The sequence below is a fragment of the Anas platyrhynchos genome, chromosome 1, assembly GCF_047663525.1.
Source record: "Anas platyrhynchos isolate ZD024472 breed Pekin duck chromosome 1, IASCAAS_PekinDuck_T2T, whole genome shotgun sequence".
Classification (NCBI taxonomy): domain Eukaryota; kingdom Metazoa; phylum Chordata; class Aves; order Anseriformes; family Anatidae; genus Anas; species Anas platyrhynchos.
Genome location: NC_092587.1, coordinates 142638076 through 142660749, shown reverse-complemented (window position 1 = coordinate 142660749; position 22674 = coordinate 142638076). Strand labels below are relative to the sequence as shown.

General features: G+C 43.3%; 2 long non-coding RNA genes across 2 annotated transcripts in view; both read right to left on the bottom strand.

The window, feature by feature from the left end:
- The window catches only part of LOC140000718 (uncharacterized), a 31597-nt gene that overhangs the window by 7830 nt on the left and 1093 nt on the right, over positions 1-22674 (bottom strand). The window lies entirely within an intron of this gene.
- Positions 867-21939, bottom strand: LOC140000716 (uncharacterized). The gene is made up of 4 exons (XR_011805889.1): positions 21474-21939; positions 16120-16358; positions 2623-2755; positions 867-2442 (listed from the first exon to the last, which is right to left on the bottom strand). It is a non-coding gene; the product is annotated as an uncharacterized lncRNA (long non-coding RNA).

Sequence of the window (22674 nt, the reverse complement as noted above, 5' to 3'; positions counted from 1 at the left end):
GCTAGGAAAACTTCAGGAAGCTCTCTCAGTCAAGACGAGAGACATACGGATGTTTACGGCTCTTGAAAGACTCAGCAGCAAGCTTCAGAAAGGAGGCCACAGGACAGTGATTACATTAATAAAAATAAAGATTTTTTTTATTTTTTTCTTTTTTTCCTGGAGATGTACTTGGTGGCTTGAAACTAGCTTCCCTGCAAGCACAAGGGGATGATGCTCAAAGTTCACTGTCCAGCAGGCACTTGGGCATCACCTTCTGGTTGTTGAAGTGAGTTATGGGGGACCTGTAGGGGAGATGCACCTATGGAAATGTTACAAAAGCCTAATTCCAAGCAGGCTTCCTCAAACAGACTCTTCTACTTTCTTTTATTTTATTTATTTATTTATTTATTTTTAGTTTTCAGTGTTTGTTTGTGTGTGTGTGTGTGTGTGTGAGTGTGAGCTTTTTTGTTTGTTTTTATTTTTCTTTTGTTTGTTTCTAATGATTTGTAGTCAGAAGTATAGAGTTGCAGATCGATGCAGTATTTCCTGATAATTTGCCATTCTTTCTGCTACTCTTATAGCACAGCACATCTAAACTTAGCTAACCGTGACCTTTTAATATTTTTTTTTTTTTCAGAATTTCTCACTTAGACTTACCATACCTTTCTTTTTTTAGATCAGTGTGATAGTGATTTTTGGAAACTGAGAGACTACTGTGGGGAAGAAGGATTCTTGCTCTTATTTCTACTTATATGTTTTCAGCCAATTTTGGAGACAGGTTACCATGCATTGGACTTTTGGTCATATGTTGTTATAGTTTCCTCCTCCCAAAAAGGAAATTATTTTCTGAATAACAGCATACACAGACTGACCATGTTTATGAGTCATTTTGTTAACACTGTTCTCCAAATCTGCTCTAGTTTTGGCAGTTTGTGCCTGTAGTACAAAAGCTTTATTCCTTAGATACTTTCCCCAGGTAGATAACATGGAGTCAGAAACAATATTGTGGGTGGATCAAACTGTGTTTATTTCACAAGGGCTAATGAACAGCCATGGTATGGCAGAAATTTTTATGACCTCCACTTAGTTTAATATGCAACCACCTACCATTTCTTAATGAAATTGCTGACTACGAATCAGTCCTATGGACCATTTGAAAGCTTTAAATGCATTGTTCACTGGTGGCTTTTTTCTGGACTGTGTGTTGACCTTTGTGTGCCTTCTCTCTAATTTGTTAGTGAAGGTGTAAAAATGAGCAGCAGAAACATCTAAGCAGAAATCCCTAACCCTGCCATTTAACCCTCATCAGAAGTCCTAAAGCGTTGTGATATAACTAGCTGAGGTGCTGCAGATGAGTGTTATGCAGGTAGAACAGTATAACTTTGTGGAAGAAGCAGGCAGAAGGACAAGATAAATCATAGAACTATAAGAAATAAAAGGTCTTGATACCATGTTTTGCAACCTGAAAGAAAACCCACTAAATGCATAAAGCGAATCATATGACCCAGTAGTTCAGTAAAACTGTCATTACATAGGATGCTTTTTTCCCCCACTGTGCTAATTTAAATCACTTCTGCAGATGAAGAGGAAAATCTACATACAGTTCTTTATGAATTTAAAGAGAAAAGGCCAAGAGCAGTATTCTCATTCACTTCCATGACACAGCAAAACTCTTCACAATGATCAAAGTTATACCCTGAATCACAGTCTGTGTGACCTTTTCATTTATTTACTTGTAATGGCTACCAAAAGCAGATAAAATCTTCACACTGTTATCTTAAAGGGCAATGAGTGAGTCACTTATGTTTCTGAAGTCAAACAAGCTATAAACCAGTATCTTCTCTACTATATACATGTAAGTTTATCTTGAAAATCCAGAGCTAAGTTTTGGGATAGTCAGGTCTTTTGCTCTGACCAGGTAAGAGATTTGGGGTCTGTTGATCTCTTAGGAGTGTTCGACCAACACTGCCCACGCTAGTGCCTGATCCATCTGCATGTGGCCCAGGACCTATTGACTTTTCATTACATAAGGACCAGAGACAACCATTCCAGATTAGTTATCTCCTTCTTTTCTTTCTCTCTGTCTATCTTTCTGTCTGTTAGTGCTTGAACAAGAGAGAGGATTCCTGTCTGAACTTGACTTAACATTTGCCAGTGAAGACCATTAATCCCAGAGACAAGGCAATCTCCCATCTTGTTTTCTCTTCTGCTTGAAGACTCCCCTCCTGCTCCTCCTCAGCTCTCTCCCAAACCCTGTCAGAGAGATAACAGCTTCTCCTCGGGGGCAGCAGAGACTGTCTGGGACAGTCAGCCCCAGACACCCCAGCTCTATTTGGCAGGTCAGTCACTGTTCAGGTATGAACTTGGCAGATGCGTGATATGATCTACCTGCCCTCCTTTTTCTCCTCCGAAGGTCAGTGTGCTTGTTTTGCTTGCAGCACCCAAGTGACAAAACTAGCAAGGCTGTGGAGATAAAGAAGAAAATGACTGAGCTATTGAGGACTGAGAAAATGCAGGGATAAGAAGGAGAACCAGGCTAGAAAAGCTAGAGCTAGCAGCCAGCAGGGAACCAGCAATAAAAGCCCGTAGCTCCCCTTGGGTTTGTATAAACTTTCTACTTTTATATCCATGAAAGTGACTCACAGCTCCCGCAGAACTGGATTTCAGGATGACGAGGCAGAACCTGGCAGACGGCCGTCCCATGCTGTTCCTGCTCTTGCTCAGCACTATGTCTCTCCTCCCACATGGCATTTGCTTTAAAACACCAGAGCTGATTCTAGGGAAGATTTTGAAATGCTAACATGAAGGCAAAAAATAAGAACTTATCTTTCAAATAGTTTTCCTAATTAATTTGATATGAGGAAACTGACAGGTAAGGTTTTCAGGTTCCTGGGCTCTGCAGAATTCGGAAAGACTTTCAAGGGAGAACAACCTGTTTGCTACACTGCTGCAAATGTCTTTTTGCATGGTCATACTGTGTGCATGTATCACCCAACAACCACTAAGAGCCCTTGATAATTTTCACATACATTGTTAGAGGAGTAGTGATTTCAAATATATGTGTGTTTTGTTTTGTTTTGTTTTGTTTTGTTTTGTTTTGTTTTGTTTTGTTTTTCCTACAGGAGTCAAGAAAATAAAAAGCTAGTTAGAGAAACAAAACTATGGAAACATACAGGGTTGAGGTTGTCTCCCCATTAGACATCAGGGAATCCACACCAAATGCTCCAAACAAAAGCGGGGTGGCAGTTCGAACTTCTGCATTTTTGATAATGCCAAGATTAATACAAAACTATAAAAGGAAAAATGGAAAAGGAAAAAAAAATACTTTCCCATTACATATTTCTATAAAGCAGTAGGAGCTTGTTCTTGTTTTGAATTGCTAAAAAGTCTCTGCTTCTTATTGTATCTGGTGTATATGTTGCATATGTATTGACATCTTTGCAGATTTATTATCTGATAGATAAGGAACTTCAACACATCCTTGTTTAAATTCATCTATATTTTAAATTCTCATCCTGGTCTGAAAGGTACTAAGGGATTTGTCAAACAAATGTAAGGATTTGCTATTTGTCAGTTTAAAATCTGTTACTTCGGCTTCAGAAAAGAAATGTTGTTCTGGTTTCTATGAGTTTCTGGTCTCTGTCAGGGTTCCTAGGCACTATGGCAATACAGATAAATAATATCTGCAGAGAGAGCCAAATGGCACAGGTGCAAAAATAGTTTGTACCAGCTGAGCAGAAAAACTGTGCTCCTTGTGCTTCCCTTGTTTTGCAAGGAAATTTTAATTTTCTTGATAGAAAGAGAGAGAGAGAGTGGAAACCTCTAGGTCATGCTAAAAATAATTAAAAAAATAATAATAAAAAATTGTGTTTTAGAAATGCCTCTGAAGTGCCTGCTGAGAGCTGTTTACCCTCTGTCTTAGCTCCTCATCCTTTCCACACACCAGGATCCCATAACAAGCTGTGCTATTTTTGTGTTTTCATTCTGAGGAGCTGGGTTCCCTGGGATACAGTGCTGCAGGTGAGGAACCAACCTGAGAGAGAAGAACAGCCCCTAAGCTCGCTGAACCATAGCTCTCATAAGGTCTTACAGTCAAAGTTTCAATTCATTTCAGTTGTTTTCCCAACAAACCAAACATCAATTTTAGGAAGCAAACGTTTCATTGGCAAAAAATAAAAAAATAAAAATAAAATTGATAAAATTTAAAAATATATATTTTTTTTCTTTTTCACTAGAGAATGCTTTTGAAGGAAAATCTGGGGCAAGTCCTAATCAGGAATTAGAGCATAATAGTCCTATGGGGATGGCTTGTGATTTCCAGTATCTGGGCAAAGGAAATCAGGCTCTGCACAGCCACAGAATGACAGAAATGAACAAAATGTACCACTGCAAGACTACTTATTTCTCCCAGTTCTTAGTTGTGGTAGAGGACTATTGAATGATGTTTTCATCAGAAACTCAGATGTCTTTAAGAGCAGAAGGTCAGAACAAGTTGCATGGTGTTGCCCATTTACCATTTTTTTCAAATGGTTAAATAAAATTTTGATCTTTTACTCCAGGCCTGAAGACACAGGACCGAACAAGAATATCAGCTTTAATTTTCCAAAATGACACCTTCAAGTCTTGTGATAGATAAAGAAAGTTGTTAAGGTAACATCCTTCCCTGCCCACACATATACAACCCTTCCTTACACTGCAAGCCAAAGTATCAGGAGGCCATTAACACAATCCAGACACACATTTTTAATCTCTAGTTTGTTGAAATCTGTCTCATTGTTTGTCTTTTTCTTAACACTTGGCATTGGCAATAACTAATGCTGCCAACGTTTTCTTGCCAGGAAAGATATTTCTTTCTTCTCTGGAGTTCCAGCAAGGCCTGGAGAAACCTCCTGCTACAGGGCTGCCTATCACCCCTCACCTATGGGGAGGGCAGCAAAGAGGGTGAGGGTGAAAGAAAGAGAGGCAATTGCAAGCACAAAGGAAACAAACAAACAAAACAAAAAAAAAGGACCAGTTTGGGTCAAGATCAACAGGGAAAGGGTCAAGGAGCTCCAAATATCTTTCTTATTTGTTCCCCATTCCTGCACAAATTCTGCTTAGAAGTTACTGATAACCTCTCTCCTCCCCTTCTCAGACACAGCACTGCCTATGACTTGCCCCAAGAAACACTGCTGGCAGAAAGCTGGTGGCAGGCCTCAGAGTAACCTGATTGACCTGCAGCCTACTCTAGGCTGATCCACAAAATGAGGGCTACCAGGACCAGACCCCAGGAGTTTTCTTAGCAGTCTATATCATGCCTATGGGTTAAGACACCCATTTGCATTGGGGAACCCTGACCACACAGTGATTGGGGTTAAGCTGATCTCTATATGGGGCAGATCTCCACCTGCTTCATATTTTTTTTACCCTCCCTGTGAGGTGGGGTGACCAGGAGAGGCATTTTTAGCTGGCCATTTACAGCCGGATGATTGCCAGCTCCTTTTCGCCGCCTGCACACCACAGAAGCGCCAGATCAGGCTTGAGGATCTGGCCCATTATTTTTTGATTACTGTCCCAAGGATAGAAGAGCACCCTCTTCACTTGTCAGCAGCTAATAGGTCACAAGCTGGCCAGTTTAGCAAACACGAAAACAATTTGCCAACAGCAGGGACCTACACCCTAAAAGGAGAGGACAAGCTCTAGCTGGCAACCCCATCACCACCCCGAACAAAGGAGAGATTATAAAGGTATCAGGGCTTGCTTTTAAGTTGTTCTGAGTGCTAACTTGTTACTGATTTCAGGCTGTCTGTCTTTTGAATCGTGCTTGCCTACTGCTAACAACTGCTCAGTGAGCTAATACTTGCTAAGAGCTGCCATCAGTCACCCACACGGCCCAGTCTGGAAAGCACACATGAAGTTTTTGATAGCCTGATCCATACCCCCCCCGAATCTGTGGAATTCCTCCAGTGACAGAGGGGAAAGGGTTAAAGACAAATTATTGTGATGCCCACTGTCAAGCTTCAGTAATCGTAATCAATACTGAAAGGGCCTAGATTTATTTAATTTAGAAGGATGGTAGTGCCATGGAGACAAAAATTCCCATTTATCCCTAATGGTATCTTACTACATTCTAATTACATTTTCTTCCTTCCCTCAAACAGAGAATTCAGAAGGAAATGCCAGCAGAAGATAAATTGTGTCTGGAAGTTGTATAGGGGTTAAAAGGGGTGGACAAAATATTTAGGATGGCTGGTGGGGAGCTGCACCCCTTCCACCTCTCACGGCCAGCACTGACCAGGTTTGGTCTCTGCAGCCCTTCTCTTGGACTCCCCCACGCTTGGTAACATTCCTCTTCTAAGGAGATGCTTTAAATGGGAAAGGACCTTTCAGGGCACCACAATGTTGCCCGCAGCTGTGATTCATGCTGGGAACAGTACCCTCCCTTGGCCCTCGCCTTTAGCCTCTTAGCACATCTCACAGCAGGGGTTGGGCTCGGCTGCCTGAAGTTCACAGAGTTATAAGAGGAACAATTTTTATTCTTATTAAGGCAATGAACTGAGTGTGGCCATCCAACCTGGCCTTGAACACCTCCAGGGATGGGGCAGCCACAGCTTCTCTGGGCAAGCTGGTTGTCCTCTCTGCCTGCCCCACGTGGGTGTCTCAGAGTCCCCATACGTGTATCTCACAGACCCCCTGCCAACAGACTTTAGATTTTGAACCTGTATATTGTATAAAGCGAGATAAATCCCACTTATTCTATAGCAAAACATGGCGTGGGCAAAATAGACTACAGCCATTTTTTAGAACATTTTTTTTTAACCTCAGTCACGGACCAAAGATATTTACAAACCTCTATTTACCCTCATTTTCCATTCACCCATTTGCTTTTTATTCTTGTGCATATCTCTCAGGTTCCCTTTTAACAACTGCCAGAAGGAAGCTGCCCACACACTGCCCACAGCCACGGCTGCCTCCCCAGCACACCCCATTTAGCCCCCGGGTGGGGTTTCCAGGAGGTGAGAAGAGAGCACGCGTTGGCGGGGGCGAGCATACGCTCTGTAGCATCGCGGTGATGCTGCAAAGCAGTCACTGCAGTGTTGATCATATCGAGGCAGTGATACCAAGAGACACCTCGCAGCAGGGCAGACATGCTCTGCTTGAGTCCCTTCACCCTCGGGAAGGCAGTGGGTGTAACGTTTTGCATCTCTCTCGCTCACACGTGAAGGACGAGCAGCCTAACAAGGTCACGTTTGTTCGAGGCACGCACGTTTCCATCTGCTCGGGCTGGTGGCAAACAAAGTGCCTGGCACAATGCGAGGCACTCTAAAAAGGAAATGTTTAGGAGGGAGAGGCTAAGCAAAGCTGGGGAGGTGAGTGGTGTCTATACACTGTACTTTGAGACAGACAGAAACACTTTAAATCAAAACCTCAATTATTTACCAAGCACAATAGTAAAAGCTCCTTTTGATTTCCAAAATCCTGCCCACTGCATTGCTTTATAAAGTGTTATTAATATATTGTCAGAGAAGAAACATAAGCCTTAACACCAGTGTTCCCCCAACTCTGACAGTTCACTCTTTTACTTTTAAAACCAAGTTTAGGCTGCAAAACAGTTTGTGTTATATAATTGTTGTGGTTTTTTTTTTGTTTGTTTGTTTGTGTTAAATACTTCTGAGATGAAAGCTCTAGTTCCAGGTTTCATATCCTGAACTCAAGGATCTTCAGAGCACCAAGGGTTCAAAACCTATTATCCTATAAAATATGATTCCTTGAATTTACCATAATACTATGCCAAGATTAAGATACTTCTACCATGATGAAGATGTCCATTAGGTCAATGTGAAAATATTTTCTTAACCTAAAAATTATTTGGGCTAAACATATTAAACAACAGACTTTTAGACATAGATAAGACATAGGGGATTGCAAAGGAACAGAGAAGAATAGTGTGTCTAAAGATTAAAATTATCTTTTAATATTTTCTTCTTTTCAGACTTCCAGGAACACTGAGGAATTAGTATGGAAATAAAATAAGAATAAAGAACAAGGAATGCACAGACAGAACTTAAACAAATTGCTAGTTTTCTTTTGAGGCATCACTAGGACATGTTTTGTGGTGATATTTGGTTAAAGTTAGACCTTATTGCATCCTCTTCCAGTTGAAGTAAGTTTTAAGGAAATTGCATTGTTCTCTGTTGGCTCCTGAGAACTGCAGCTCTTCTTTGAATGCACATTGTCACTTTGAATCAACAGTGATTCCCTTTCCATATAATGTTTTCTGTGAGTTTTGTAGATTTGCGTGTTCCAGGAATGCATCTATCAAAAAGACATGCTAAGCTCAACTAATTTCTGCAGAGACTGAAGATGTTCAGACAGCAGGAGATGTTCCTGCTTCTGGGGCCAGGATCCCTCTTCTCCTTGCCTGTCTTTGACTCTGGTATGAGTTGAAGAGGAGCAGCAAGGCCCCAACAGACATGCTGAACCCTTGGGCAGAAGAGTAATGGTCAATGGTGCCAGAAAAGAGTGGTGCAGGCAGAAGGGCTGAAAGGTGATGATGTGGGTGCCCGTGTGTGCCCCTGTGGGTCCCTGCAGTCTGGGGACAGCTAGGAGCCATCCTGCATGCTGCAGGAGGGCTGAGGAGCTGTGACTCTGGGGGAAGCCCCATGCCAGCCAAAAATATGCATTTGGCTCAGTGCCAGGGATACTGGCCAGCGCTAACTTAAATAATGCATGGTATTGTCCTACCAAGGGTTTTCCTGGAAATCCTTTTCAGAGCAGACCTGGGTTCTGTAAGCCCAGATGAGGCTTACGGAGAGCATTAGTTGCTGTCGGTGTGGGCTGACAGAAAGCAGGTTGCTAAAAGTTAGACATGGCATAAAATTTCAGCCATGCCAGAAGCAAGATGACATTTTCTAAAATTAGGAGTAAATACAGTTTGACACATATAGCCCAAGAAATTAAGTGCTACCTAACTCATTTTCTGCATATGCTAGCATATGGATATACAGCAAGAACAAACGTGTAATGTCTCAGGATGGCTCCTAAAGCCAATGTTTATCTCTTCATTAGCTTAATTAATAGTTAATGACAGACACATGCCAGTGGATAACCACCAAGTGGCTTAATCAACGTCAAAGCCTTACACTGCTCCTCATGGTGTGGTTGGCTCCCTTGAAGAGGACTATCAGCAGCAATTCATCACCTCTGAAGAGGGGCTGATAAGCAGCAGGAGCGTTCTCAGAAACTCAGCTCCTGAAGAAGGACAGCACAGTTTGGCTCTGCAGTCACGGCCCTGAGGTTAGCAGCAGTGGTCAGAAAAGGATTTCAGGGGCCAATGTCTCCAGATCTCCTTTCAGGGGAGCTGCCTTAAGATATGGGGGAATAGCACAGCATTCCAGGGTGAACTCAGTGAAGAGGAAACACTTGCCTATTTTACACCAAGTTGTGGCTACTTTGAAAGGATTTCAAAGCTGCATGAAGCACTTTCACCGTCTAATAGTAGCCCTTTACATTTGCTGATGTATGAAAACATGAGATGTCGAAGGTGCAAATAAGGAGCATTAACATCCTTTAACTGACTAACAGGGAAATATTTTAAGAGAGAGTTCATCTTCGTTAACAAGTCTCACAATTACTTTTCAACATAAAAAGTCTTTATTCCAGGAACTTTTCCCCAGTACATGAGACTATGCTGACACAACCTGTGCTAACTGGATTCTTTTTAAAAGCAATAGTCACATTTATTTTTAGACAAATGTTTTTAATTACTGTAGCACTGCAGGGCCAGCCAGGTCAATGTCTCAGTTGTGCTAGGTGCTGTACAAAAACAAACAATCACGGTCCCATGGCACAGTTAAATGCCAGCCTGCTCTGCATTTAAGCTGGGATAAAGATCCCTCTGTAGTAATCCTGTGGTTTGCATGCATTTAAAAAATGTCTCATTTTGTGCCTCGGTTAAATCGCAAGGGAAAGACTTTAAAGGAGAAACTTCTGCATTTTTCTCCCAGGTGTGGGATCTCCTCCCTCCATGCACACCTCTCGACTCTCTCCAGAACAAATCAAATCTCCATCTGAATGCCTATATACAGACTGACTGATTTGTTTAGTCAAACGAGGACTCTCCCAGGCTGTGCTGAAAATAGTACCACCAATAACGCACACATTATTCCCAATACTTTGTTCCCTTTAATCATGAGGCTGAATTCTACTTGTTATTTGAGTCTTTCAGGGAGCTTGCATGCCCTCTTATTGAGGGGAAAAAAAAGGTGAAATAAAGATCACATTACAGTCCAAATGTGCAGGAGGCTTCTGTTGAGTTCTCCTGCTTATTTTAGTTATTTGGATACCTTCCCACACCAGATAATGCTGATCTGAGGTGTAAGTCGTGGGCACTGTGTGGTGCTAGAGATAGGTGCCAGACAAGAAACAGTTTTTTGGGAAAAGCCCACAGATACGAGTCATGCACAAAATTCTCTGCCCACCTCTGTTAAGTTGCAATACTATTTTTATTTCCTCTGAGCTCTGGGGTGAGGATGGTTGTAAACAGGAAGGCTTAACCTGAAAACTTCTGTCCATGATAGCTTTTCATGGTGCAGGCACATTTTTCAGCTTTCTGTGGCCACTTCAGCTGAACGATCCTCTGCCTACCTCACCACCTGCAGGAGCGATTTCCAAAATCATGTTCCCACTTCTCTTGTGCTGCTGCTTGTGGGGGTTACACAATGAACCATTCAGGGGACTTGGTTGAGTTTTATTCTTTTTATTTTCTAAATGTATTGTGTTTTGGGGTGGTTCCGTTCTCCCACTGCAGACTGACGTGGAGCTGTACCAGCCCTGCCAACCCAGCTGTGCTCTGTGTGATTTATGTTATGACTGATTTATGTTATGCTATCATCCAGAGCCCATCCCTGGAGAAACAAAGCATTGGTAGCCCATCTAACCTTCCATCTGCCTTGTACCACTTCTTATCTCCACGTGAGATAGACTGAGCTAACAACAACCACAAACACACCTTCATTTCATTTTCTTTTTTTTTTTTTTTTATTTTTTATTTTTTTTTAATGGTAGTTTAACTCATCTTTTTTTCTTTACTTGTTAGCCATAGAAAGAGATTGATGTCACATGCACATTGTCACCGGGAGTACTCAGGGATGCATTTCTGGATGCAAGGACACAGAGCAAATGGGACAGCTAGAGAGTATGAGAGATTCCTGTAGACAGACTAGGTTACAACTGCTACCTTAAGGGTCAATATCTATTGGCCCCAAATAAGACAGATGTAGCCTGACAGGTTAGTTCAGGGCCACAGGTTACCTGCTGCAAACCTTTCCATTTGTCCTGTGGAGGTGAAATTGCTCCATCGTAATTTACAACTGCTGTGTGTGACCTGCTATACGTCTCGGGTCCCCTCACACTCTTGCCCCCAGTCACATGCTTGCAGCTATAATTTCAGTTTTAAAGTGCTGAAGAGTTGTAACAGGCATTTCTGTGACATATACATGTGCCTGAAAGCCTGGGCCCCAAAGTTGTTTATTTATAGGCTACTTGACATGCCCGGCTCCTATTTCTGAAGCAGGCACTTACCCCTTGCATTCATGACCATTGTGACCCATGCTCATCTCATGCTGCTTAGGTTTTTCTCTCTCATGCCGTCCCTGAGTAGAAGATATAAGGTACAACCAAAATGAGCTTCTCCGGCAGGGACAAACCATGAGCAGAGAGGGATGTGTCATAAGGGATGAAGATCTGCAAGGGCAAGGACTCAGCCATCAACAGCAGGTGGCTGACCCTAACACCCAGAGCTGAGCCCTGGGAAATAAAGGGTCTCTGCAGGCAGGAGCACAGCTCCACAGGGCATAGCAAATGTGTAGATATATGCAAGGTAGCCCCTGAGTAGGGGCTTTGCTGGTCTTTTTTTTGGATCGCTTTTTTGGACTGATTCCAAAATTCCCATCTGGACCTACCCCAGTTGTTCCCACAGCATAGCACAGGGGAAGGAAACAAAGCCTGCTAGCAACAGCCAGTAAGGAGGGCACTCCAAATGATACAGGCCAAATGCTTTTGTTATGGACACCATATTTCCAGATCAAAAGGGACTGAAAAACAACCCCAAAAGTACTCCATCTTCCCCACCCCCCACCTACCCTTACCCCCCCCCATACTCCCCCCAGGTATTCCAGCTTTTTCAATGAACTTCTTCTTTGAGATGAAGAAAAAAAAGCAAAAAGAGAATATGGAAAGACAAAACAAGAAAGCGCACAAAATTCTCAAAATACGGGCTGAAATTCCCCAAGCAAACTAATGTTTCACTAGTAAATAAACAAACGGGGGACATGGGTCTTTCTGCAAGCACATGGGTGAAAATCCTGCTGCCTAGCAGGAAGAACAACATGATCATCAGTGCCATGCTGCTGGCTCACAGCTCTGGGCAGCCAGCTATTCCAGGGCTAACGGCTGATTAAAAGCATAGTCCTCTGTTTCAGAAGTCTTGTATAGTATTGATTGACCATCTAAGCAATGTAAAAATGCATTTTAAAGTCACCTAAGCATATAGCTGGAAGTGGTTTCATTTATTTCAGGATAAAATGTACTGAAGGGTGTCAAGACTCCTGAGCAAAAGGCTGGAAAAAAAAGCAGCAAAGGTGCAAGGGTTGTTAAATTTCCTTCAATGACAATGCAAACCCTCAGGTGAGGAGAGGAGCCAGTGTTGCTCTGACTTCGGAGGCAGGATTGTGCCAAAACCTCAGCAGTTCCCTCCATTTCCATCTTTTGGACTCCCCCCCAGATTTGTATCTGAGAATCCTCATCAGATAACTCAGCTAGACAGAGCATTTGAGTTGTCCATGGAAGCAGCTTCCAAATTACCAAACTGAGTTCCTTGGAATAGATCACTAAACACATGATTACAACTTCTGGTTCAGGAAAATACTTAAACATGTGCTAATGCCCATCCTATATGAGATACGCCAAGAGGCTGGGCTGAGCCCTCCCCCAGGTGGGAGGCCACTGAAGGAAACCATGGGGAGCCCCAGGGTGCCTGGCTAGAGCTGGATGAGCAGTTCTTTGGGGAACAAGGTCACCGCTGTCTGTAGGGACAGCAGGGACACGCTGCAGAAGAAGGATGAGGAGGGTGTCCTTGGTCTGGTGAGGTTGTAGCAGTGTTTTCCTCTTAAGCCCTTATTAATTTTGCCTTAAAGGCTCGGCCCAGGCAAGAGTGTGATATACAAGGTCTTCTCGTGGCAGCTCAGGTAAACTACATGCTTAATAACCTCTACATTTAGCACCTTATTTTAAGAGACTGTTAACTTAAAATATAAATCACATGTTTTAGTATAAGAAAGTGAATTTCCAGGTATTAGAAAATGAGCTTGATTACTGTTCTACCTCAGTACTTCAAATTAAGAGTGGGCTGTTAAAGGCAACGTGGACATTCCCAAGTAATGCAGTTTAAGCTGGATGCTTTGAACTATTTATACATAAAGAACCTTATTGTCCTTTGTACAAAGACCCTAAAGCGATAGGAAATAATATTTAAATCCACTTTAAGATGTAAACATTTTCATTAAAAGTATTTTTATGACATGCCTAATCCAATCTAATCTTGCAAAGATGGTTTAGTGGATTTAGTAAAAATTATTTACATGATAACAGGCAAAGTGAATACATTTTGCCAGCTATTAAAATATAGTTAATAACTCCAGTTCAAGCACTCATCTGTAAGAGCTGCTTTCCATTTCAGTGAACTTTCTGCTATGGAGAGGAAAGAAATGATTCATCTACATGGCTGAGCATCAGGTTTCTTTGAGCATGAAAGAAGGCTTGTAAATGTTCGATGTTTATGGTTGGTTGTCTTCATCAGATGTGTTTCTGACATGCAAATAACCTGACATCCACTAGCACTCCTTAAGCATCTCCACTTTAAAACCTTCTTCTGAACTGTGTCCATCCAGACCAGTGAGTGCACATATTCTCTTCACCTCAGGGGGCTGTTTAATCTCCTTGTTTCTGTACAGCTAGACATTTGAGTGAGAAGATCATGATGGTAAAATAAGAGTCTGCAGTTTAACATGGCTGGAATGCAAGAAGTTTTAAGGACAGGGACAGAGAAGCAAACCTGTGATGATAAATTGTCCCTATTTGGGGGCAGGGAGGTTATTTTATATAAGAGGACTGAGTGACAAAATGAAACAAATGAAACGGGTATCTGTGGATCACAGATGGGCTCTCCTGCCCTCCTGCCTGCCTGAATTTAGTTCTGAGGGCAATCTTCACTACCTTAGAAGAATGGCAGGGGTAGATTTTGGAGTGGATGTAGGCTTGGAGCAAATCATTTTCTGAAGAGCTAATAACATTTTTTTTTTTTGGTCTTGTTTTGTTTTAGTACTGTTCCCTGTTTAAACAAGTGAGGATGTTTAACCAAGTGAGTTTTAAACAAGTGAAGATGTCTTCATACTTGTGGGTAAGTTGGACTGTGCCTTGGACTCCGCAGACGCCTGAGGTGGCTCACTGAGATGCAGATATTTAAGCTGTGGTGTCTACATGCACTCAGTTGGTACCTCCCATTTTGTATATTTGCACATTTGACTTTATATCAAAGGAAATAAAAGGACTGCATTACACAACCAAATTTACACCACCTGAAAAATCCATGTTTGTTCATCACAGCTCAGGAATAACCTTGAGCTAAAGCCAGGGACTACATCTGTATTTGAAATATTTCAGGTCTGCACTGCTTTAAAGTCATTCCACGGAGAGGAGCATGGAAAGGGTTCCCCACAGCCCTTCATGGTGCTTTCCACATGTGGCAGCCCTGCTGCTGGACCTGGCTTATAAAGGAAGGGAGGATCTTATTTCAGCCTAGTGATGGAGGTGGTTTGTAGATACGACTGGCAGCCAAGACTGGGCAAGGCAACAGTTCTCTAAGCCATTTTATAGTAAACTGCAAGGTGCCTTGAAGATGAGGAGGACAAGATTTGTACCCATGGGATGTCTGAGACCTTCTGATTTGGGCAGCCAGACATGTCCCTGCTCCCTGGGACTCTGGGATAAATCAAGACCTATCCAGGGAGCAGGGGGAACATCTCCCAGGAGCACAGTGCTCAGGTCAGACCTGCATGACAAGCAGTACTTCTGGCCTGTCACTATTCATCCATGCAAAAATAACTGAGTGCAGTTAATATTACAGGGCAGCCAATGTTACAGTACTTTTCTGAAAGGCAATCTAGCCATGGCAGCACTGCACAGCTGAACACCGGGCTCCCATAAATAATTAGTATCGCAAATCTTCACCTTGCCTTTTATCTTTGTCACAGGGGCTGGAATGCAACCCACTACCAGCTGTGATTATACTTCATGCGTCACTAAAACCACAAGGTATGCTTTTTACACTACTGATGTCCAGCCCTCCACCCACCAGCACTGCCCATAAATCTCACTCTTTTTTTGAAAGACATTGGGACCCACTGGCAAAATCTGAAGACTTGCCAAGAACTTGCTTGAAATATTAATATATTGTTAAAAACAGAAGCCCTTGACAAAAGACATATCTGACATTTCCAAGAGTGTCTGGTGAGCTAGAGTATCTGGAAAGTGTCTGTTGTGAGCATGATGGAAGGAGTGGTTCAGAAAAATCTTTTGCAGCAGGAAGCAGTTTTTGCAAGGACCTCGCTTCATGAAAAGGAAGATGCTGATAGAATCTGTCCTTAAATAGCTGCTATATTTATTATCATTGTTAGCTGTACTGATTGTAATAGTAGTATAAATCTGAGCTACCACATTCAAGCAAGAGGAAATAACCAGCTGTGCATATTTTTAAGTTCCACTGCAAGGTCCGTATAAAGTATGAAAACAAGTACAGTCTAAATAGTGAAGTAAAAAAAATTAACAAAATAACTCCCCTCAGAAAACCCAAGCCAACAGCCTTCCCTAAAGCACACAGCAGTGATCCTAAACAAACCCAGGGACTCTGCTTATGGCAGAGGCTTTTAGAGCCATGGCACTGTGAAGGAGCAACACATTTTCTAAGGGATACATGCATTTTCCACAGACACCTCACTTGCCTGGGTATATCCACAGGCTTGACAAAATATTTTTATTCTGGAGATATGTTAGGCACCCAAAATTTATTTGTTGAAGTACTTACTACTTTTTCTGTAGACATACCTGCCAGCACATCAGCTTTCTCTAGCACTTCAGGTAGACTGATGAATATTGCACAGGCACTACAGGTGTTTAAGCAGAAGCTGGCGTTTTGTCACAACTTCTGTCAGAAATGATACAACTGCGGCTGATTTTGCCCAGGGGCAAAGGATTCAGCCTTGTAGCTCTTCAATATTCAGCAAGTCCCACAGTCAGGAGGCGGAAGCCGCAGAGACTCCGAATTTCTCAAGGAGCTGTAACAGCTTGGTAAAAAGTTAATGAAAAACAGCTTTGGGGAAACACAAGGAGTATCAGAAATTTAAATTTTGAAACTTGCCTGGGGCATCATTTTTAGAAAAATTAAGCTAATATAGTGAGCACTGGCTTGATGTGGGGTTTTCTTTACAGATCTGTAATGTTTATTTTCTCTGTAAAATGGTGCTGAGTGAGAACAGGAGTGTGTGTGTTTTTGCTGCATGATTCAGTGCCTTTGTGAAAAGGGCTGGTGAAAGGCTTTGGTAAACCTTGTCCTGGCCTGTGCCTGACACAAACTGTGCCAGGCAGAGCTCGTTTTGTTACTGATGAGTCTCTAGGCTTCACCTCAGCTGTTTGCAAAACACACTCTGGGGAGCAGAGCCGGTCTAACTCACAGTATTTCACAGGAATCAGTGGGTTTAAAACAGCTCTTGTCATCCAAGCCTCTACTGCTTTGTCAGTGTACCTGTTTTTATGGCCATTATGTAGGGGCTTATGGGGTGTGGAGTTATGGGGTAAAGTATCATGCAGCCACAGGCCCACTGCCATGGGGCTGTGAGTGAGGTTATGCAGCCCAGGACCAGAGGAAGGACCATTCCTGTGACCCACAACTCCACTGGTAATGAAAACTGCACTGCTAGGAGGGAGCCTGACCCTTTCTCCTCTCTGCTGGTTGGCTCCCTCAAAATGAAAAGGCTCAACCACCATGGCACTGGAAGGCTGAGGGAACAGGGGAAGGGAGATAGCTACTCACATAGCACTAACGTGCAACTCTTCTGGGACATTTCTGTTTTCACCCCGACTATAAGGCAGGATACTCAGGCTTCTTACCACCCTGCATTCAGGATCTGATTCAGAGACCTTGAACGCTTTCCACTGATTTTGAAGGAGTTTGCATCATGCCTTAGAGCTTTTTAAAGCAGCTTGGAAGGGGGAAAAGTTAAACAGACTTTTCCCCCTGGAAAAATCCAGGAAAGTTACTTGGGCAGAGAGAAGTAGGATACTGTGTTTGTTGGGTTTTTGTTTTGTTTTGTTCTGCTTTGCTTTTTTCCACAGCAGCTCCTAATCTAATGCCTGGATTATTTTTAATATTACATTCTTCTTCTCGTTGTGCTTTCCAAGGAGAACTGCCTGCAGGCTGCTGGGCCCCACAGATAGCTGAAAGGGAGCAGCAGGAGCTCCTGCAGAGAAATGCAGCTCTGGGCCCAGCTGGCAGGCCCTGCTCCCAGCGGGATAGGGGAGGGAAGGGTCATCGGGGAGGGAGGAGAGCACAGAGCCCTGCTTACATCTCCTCTCCCTAGAGCCATGCTGACCGAGCAGCATCCTTCAGGGTAGAAAGTATTTGGCTGCTCACCATCACCAGGTGAACACCATGCTGTCAGCAGCCCATGCACCTCCTGGTCCTGTCACTCCCACAGTGGCTCGTGAGAAAGCTCGGGGGAAGACAAAGGTTCGTGGAGACTGATTTTGGCTAACCTTAGCCACACGGCTGTTTAGATGGGGCCTGGTCCAAAGTCAGCCTCAATGTTCTGGTTTGTGTCCTGGCTGAATTAATTTGCTTTTCGGCTTTTGAGAGACCCCAGAGAGCAGGCTCCTGGTGTGAAAGCCCTATCAGCCAGGCTGCTGCTGTTTTATAAGCGTCACATTTGTTTCCTTTCACATCCTTTTGGCTTAGGAGTACGTAGATACATTTAACAGGAGCACATGCCCTAAAAATAACATCTTCAAAACAGTTGGAAAATCAAAATTTTTATTTTTTTATGATTACCTTTAGCAGCTCTATTTTATGATCTGGCCTGGGAACTGAAATCACGCAAACAAAAACAGTTTTCACACCTTACCACTTTTAAGATAAAAAGCCCTTTAATGGCTTTTCTATTAATTAGCTGCTGTAACTGCCAATCTCTTGGCAGAGCCTCGATAACACCAGCTAACATGATGGTTTTTATTTAAACTATGTCAATAAGGGATAAATAAGCAAAAAGGTGCTGCTTTCTCCCACTGATGGCCACCCCCAGCAACATCCCTCTGAACATCAGACCTTCTGCATCTCCCACCTTCCCAGGAGAGGCTGGTAACAGGCAGACCCCGCAGCAGCACTGAAGTGGCCAGGACAGAACAGACAGCTTTCTCTCTTACTACAGCCCTGGCAGAGGTTTCTTTGCTCCTAGACATAACCACGAGGCATAAAACCCACCTGAGGGTACAAGGGACTAATAAACCCTGCAGCAGTTTTGGAGGAGATCAGTGAGCAGCTGTCATGAAGCTTGCTTAAAGCTTTCCTCTTTCTCATGGGAGAGCTCTTCAGTCAGAGCAGTGTGCCAATAAACATGATGTCAGTAAAGAAAAAAGCCATCTGAGTACAAATGAGAAGGGCCAAAGCTTCTCTAGCTGTGGTCAGTCTCTGAGCATCTCCATGATCTAGACGTTGCCAACAGGAAATCCAGCTCTTGCACTCTCACAAATGGCTTTGCTCAAGCAGTGTCAAGCACTGGTTGGACTAGTATCAATAAGGGATATTAGGGGAACACACACAAGCACACTAGGGAACAGCAAATGATCTGGATCATTTGCTTGGATGCCCCTTTTAAATTAAACATTTAGAGTTTCAGTCCTTCAGCAGTCCATGACTAGACTAGCCTAATGTCATAACCTCGGGATTTGTCAGCTAAGAGCACACTGAACATTGGCCTTTCTAGTCTTACACCACAAGCTGGCTCGTTATTCCTAGCTAACACTAGGAATCTGTCTCTGCTCATATTTTCCACACAGTCTCAAAACTACACGCAGGTCTTTCAAACTGATAGTTTAATTAAATTTTGGCAACCAAGTTTATTTCAGTTCCTGGAGTATCTGAGGATAAATCACAAAATCACAGAATGCTTTGAGTCAGAAGGGACCTTAAAGACCACCCAACTACAACCCCCTGCCATGGGCAGGGACTCCTCCCACCAGACCAGGTTGCTCCAAGCCCCATCCAGCCTGGCCTTGAACACCTCCAGGGATGGGGCAGCCACAGCTTCTCTGGGAAACCTGTGCCAGGGCCTCACCACTCTCACAGTGAAGAAATTCTTCAGAATATTTAATCTAATTCTACCCTCTTTTACTTTAAACCATTGCCCCTTGTCCTATCACTACACTACACTGACAACAAGTCCCTCCCCAGCTTTTCTGTAGGTCCCTTGAAGGTACTGGAAGGCTACTATAAGGTCTCTCCAGGTCTTCTCCAGGCTGAACAACCCCAAATTCCTCAGCCTGTCTGCATAGGAGAGGTGCTCCATCCCCTTTTATCATCCTCATGTCCCTCCTCTGGACTCGCTCTAATACTTCCATGTTCTTCTTATGCTGGGTACTCTAGAGTTGAATGCAGCGCTCCAGGTGGGGTATCATGAGAGCAGAGAAGAGGGGGAAAATCACTTCCCTCACCCTGCTGGCCATGCTGCTTTCCATGCAAGCACTTGTGACACTTGTGCTTTCAGGGAAGTGGACAGACTTTGTTCTGAAGATGAAGCTTTCAGGGGACTGAATTTCATTAGCATCTGAACCCCCCAAGATCATTCTCCTTTCGTGCATTTTGAGTTGGATGTTCCAGGATGGAAGCGATAAAGATTTCTTGTGGGAATCTTTTCATAGGCATGCAAGGAGAGATGGAAATCCAGATATCCCTCTGTGCTAAAGAAGTATTTTTAAGTGGTTTAGACAGACTCCATGCATCCAGGCGTGCCAAGACAGAACGGCTCCCTGTGGGTAGCTCTGCTTGGCCCTGTCTTTTACCAGCCACATGGAAAACATTGTTTCTGTGCATTAGGTTGTTTGACTAGAGGCCAACTGCAGCAGTTTTCCACATCCATCAAGGGGGAAGGATTATGCCATTCCCAGCATGAAACCTCCCATGATGGGACACCCAAATAGGCCAGACAGCAATGTGTGCAAAAGGGAGATACTTCCTGACAAGGTAAAGGACTTTTCTTGTGGATGTTCCATCCCTGGAGGTGTTCAAGACCAGGTTGGACGAGGCCCTGGGCAACCTGACCTAGTGGGTGACATCCTTGCCCAGGGCACTGGGGTTGGAACTGGGTGATCTTTAAGGTCCCTTCCAATCCGAGCCATTCTGTGATTCATATGGTATGCAAGGGGCAGAGAATTTGAGGATTGTATATAATTTCCCACGGGAGGTTTTCAGGAGTCTTTGGGAATGTGTCAGTGTCAGTAAGGGATGCTGAGGAGAAGGACCAGATGTGGAGAAATGGAGGGATTGAGGTAATAACAAACATAAGGAAATAAAGGAGAAAAAGGGATATGAGGGTTCAGCTGAGCATGAAGAGGTTGCTCATCAGCACATTTGCCTGACTGAGCCCTGTGCTTCATCACCACCATCTATCCTGCATTCTCATTAAATCCTATTTCTAACTAGCTTCTGTGAGGATCCGGTCTGTATCCTGAGTGGCTTTATATGAGTGCTAGCAAGCTTCAGACCAGACTGTCAAGATGAGAGGGTACCAGCACCCAGAAGTTGACCACAAAACCCTGGTGTCATACCTCTGGGTGCCAGCATCTGGAGGAGACCAGGAGCTAGGTGCCAACCAGAGGACAGCTCCTGGAGTGACCCACATTTTGTGTGTATGTACCAGTAGAGGACTTGTGTCCAGACCCCCGAGAGAGGGGGAACAGGTTCAGGTTGTCTGTGCTGTTCATGTCTGTGGGAGTGCTGTGTGGGCAGATAAAGGCACTGCTTTGTCTTTGCGGTGGTATGTGTGACTGTGCGTATTTTATGTGTATTAGTCTACTGGGAACACACGCCCAGCCTCACTACAGGCTGGACCCATGACTGTGGAGCTACAGCACTCTCACATCCATCAAGCTATCAGGATAGGAGGAATCCAACCCCATCCCAAAGCTCACCAGATTTGGCCACCCCAAACTTGCTGTAAACTCCATGTTGTGACACCTTCTAAGCTTTCCGTACACTTTCTAGAGATACTCTGCACCCCCAAAAAAAGTCCCTTCCAAGCTGAGAAGCTTCATTACCAACTTTTAAAATGGGCCATGAGGTTCGAGAAGAAACATCTGGCTACCTCTGGCATTGTATTTTTATAGAAGAATGGTCCAACGCCCCCACTTACTGAATCGTCATCTCTTCAGGAATGGAATGACGGTGATTTGCCAGTTATCCTTAAATCACTCCTATCACCAGACAGGCTTGAAGATAAAGTGAGGAATGAATTTATTCAGGAATCCAGAGATCAGCGGTATGATCTCCTTATTTAGAGGCAGCTGTACAGAAACAAAAGAAGACTTTGCTTACAGCTGCAGACAGATTGTTCTCCGTTTTAACCAGTTAAAAAGCCCTCATCGTGCTTACAGAGCTATCAGCTGGAAACTCATCAAGCAAGGCCTGATCCAGAGCATGTATTTCATTGAATGGATCTTGATTTAGGGATATCCTTGTACATCTCTTTTGTCCCTGAGATCATTTCAGCTCCCCATCATACCTCTTGTATTTGCTGTCATCACCTAACCTGCAAAGTTCTGGTACCTCCTGGATAGGTGGGATCTCCTCCTCTCCAAAAGAGAAAAGGTATCACTATCCTGATGCTTACCTTAGTGTGTTTTTACTGTGAAGGAAAGCTCCCCCTTGAAGACAGAGCAGGATTCAAGCCTCCTTGCATTAATTCTTTATACACTCAAAACACCAACACTTATATATGCATAAGATAACAATCATGGTAGATATAAACATATAAACAGTGATAATGCATGTAGTTAATTAAATCTTGGCTGCATGAAGACAAGAATTAATGGTAACCAAACTATTTCAGGATGACAACAACAAGAACATGCTTGGCATGAGTAATGCTCTTGCAATATGCTGTGAAGGCATCTTTTTCTTTTAAAGGTATAGATATACCAGGTGAAAGAATTTTGGAAAACATTAAAACCAGAAGTAATTTATCTTACTTCATGTTCTATTAACAGTTTTATTTTCCATCTGTTCTCCCAGACCCACATTAGCCAACACTTTGTATCAAGCAGTCCCTGTGTTTAGGTCCTGTGTGACGCTAGTGCCCATCTTCCCTTGCAAATTTTCAAAACTGGCCACTGACAGCAAACATACAAATGATTTTACTTCTTTTTTTAAGTTTGGTAGACATATCTGCCACTGCCATATTGACATCGGTAAGAATTACCTTGGGTTGTTTGGCATTAAACTGATCTCACACCTGTGAAGAGTGATTTTGACCTACAGGTTATTTTGTTTGGCACAAGAACCACTGGCTGGTGGGTGCTGTGCAGGAGGGTTGGTCTTGATGAGGCCTTCCTTTT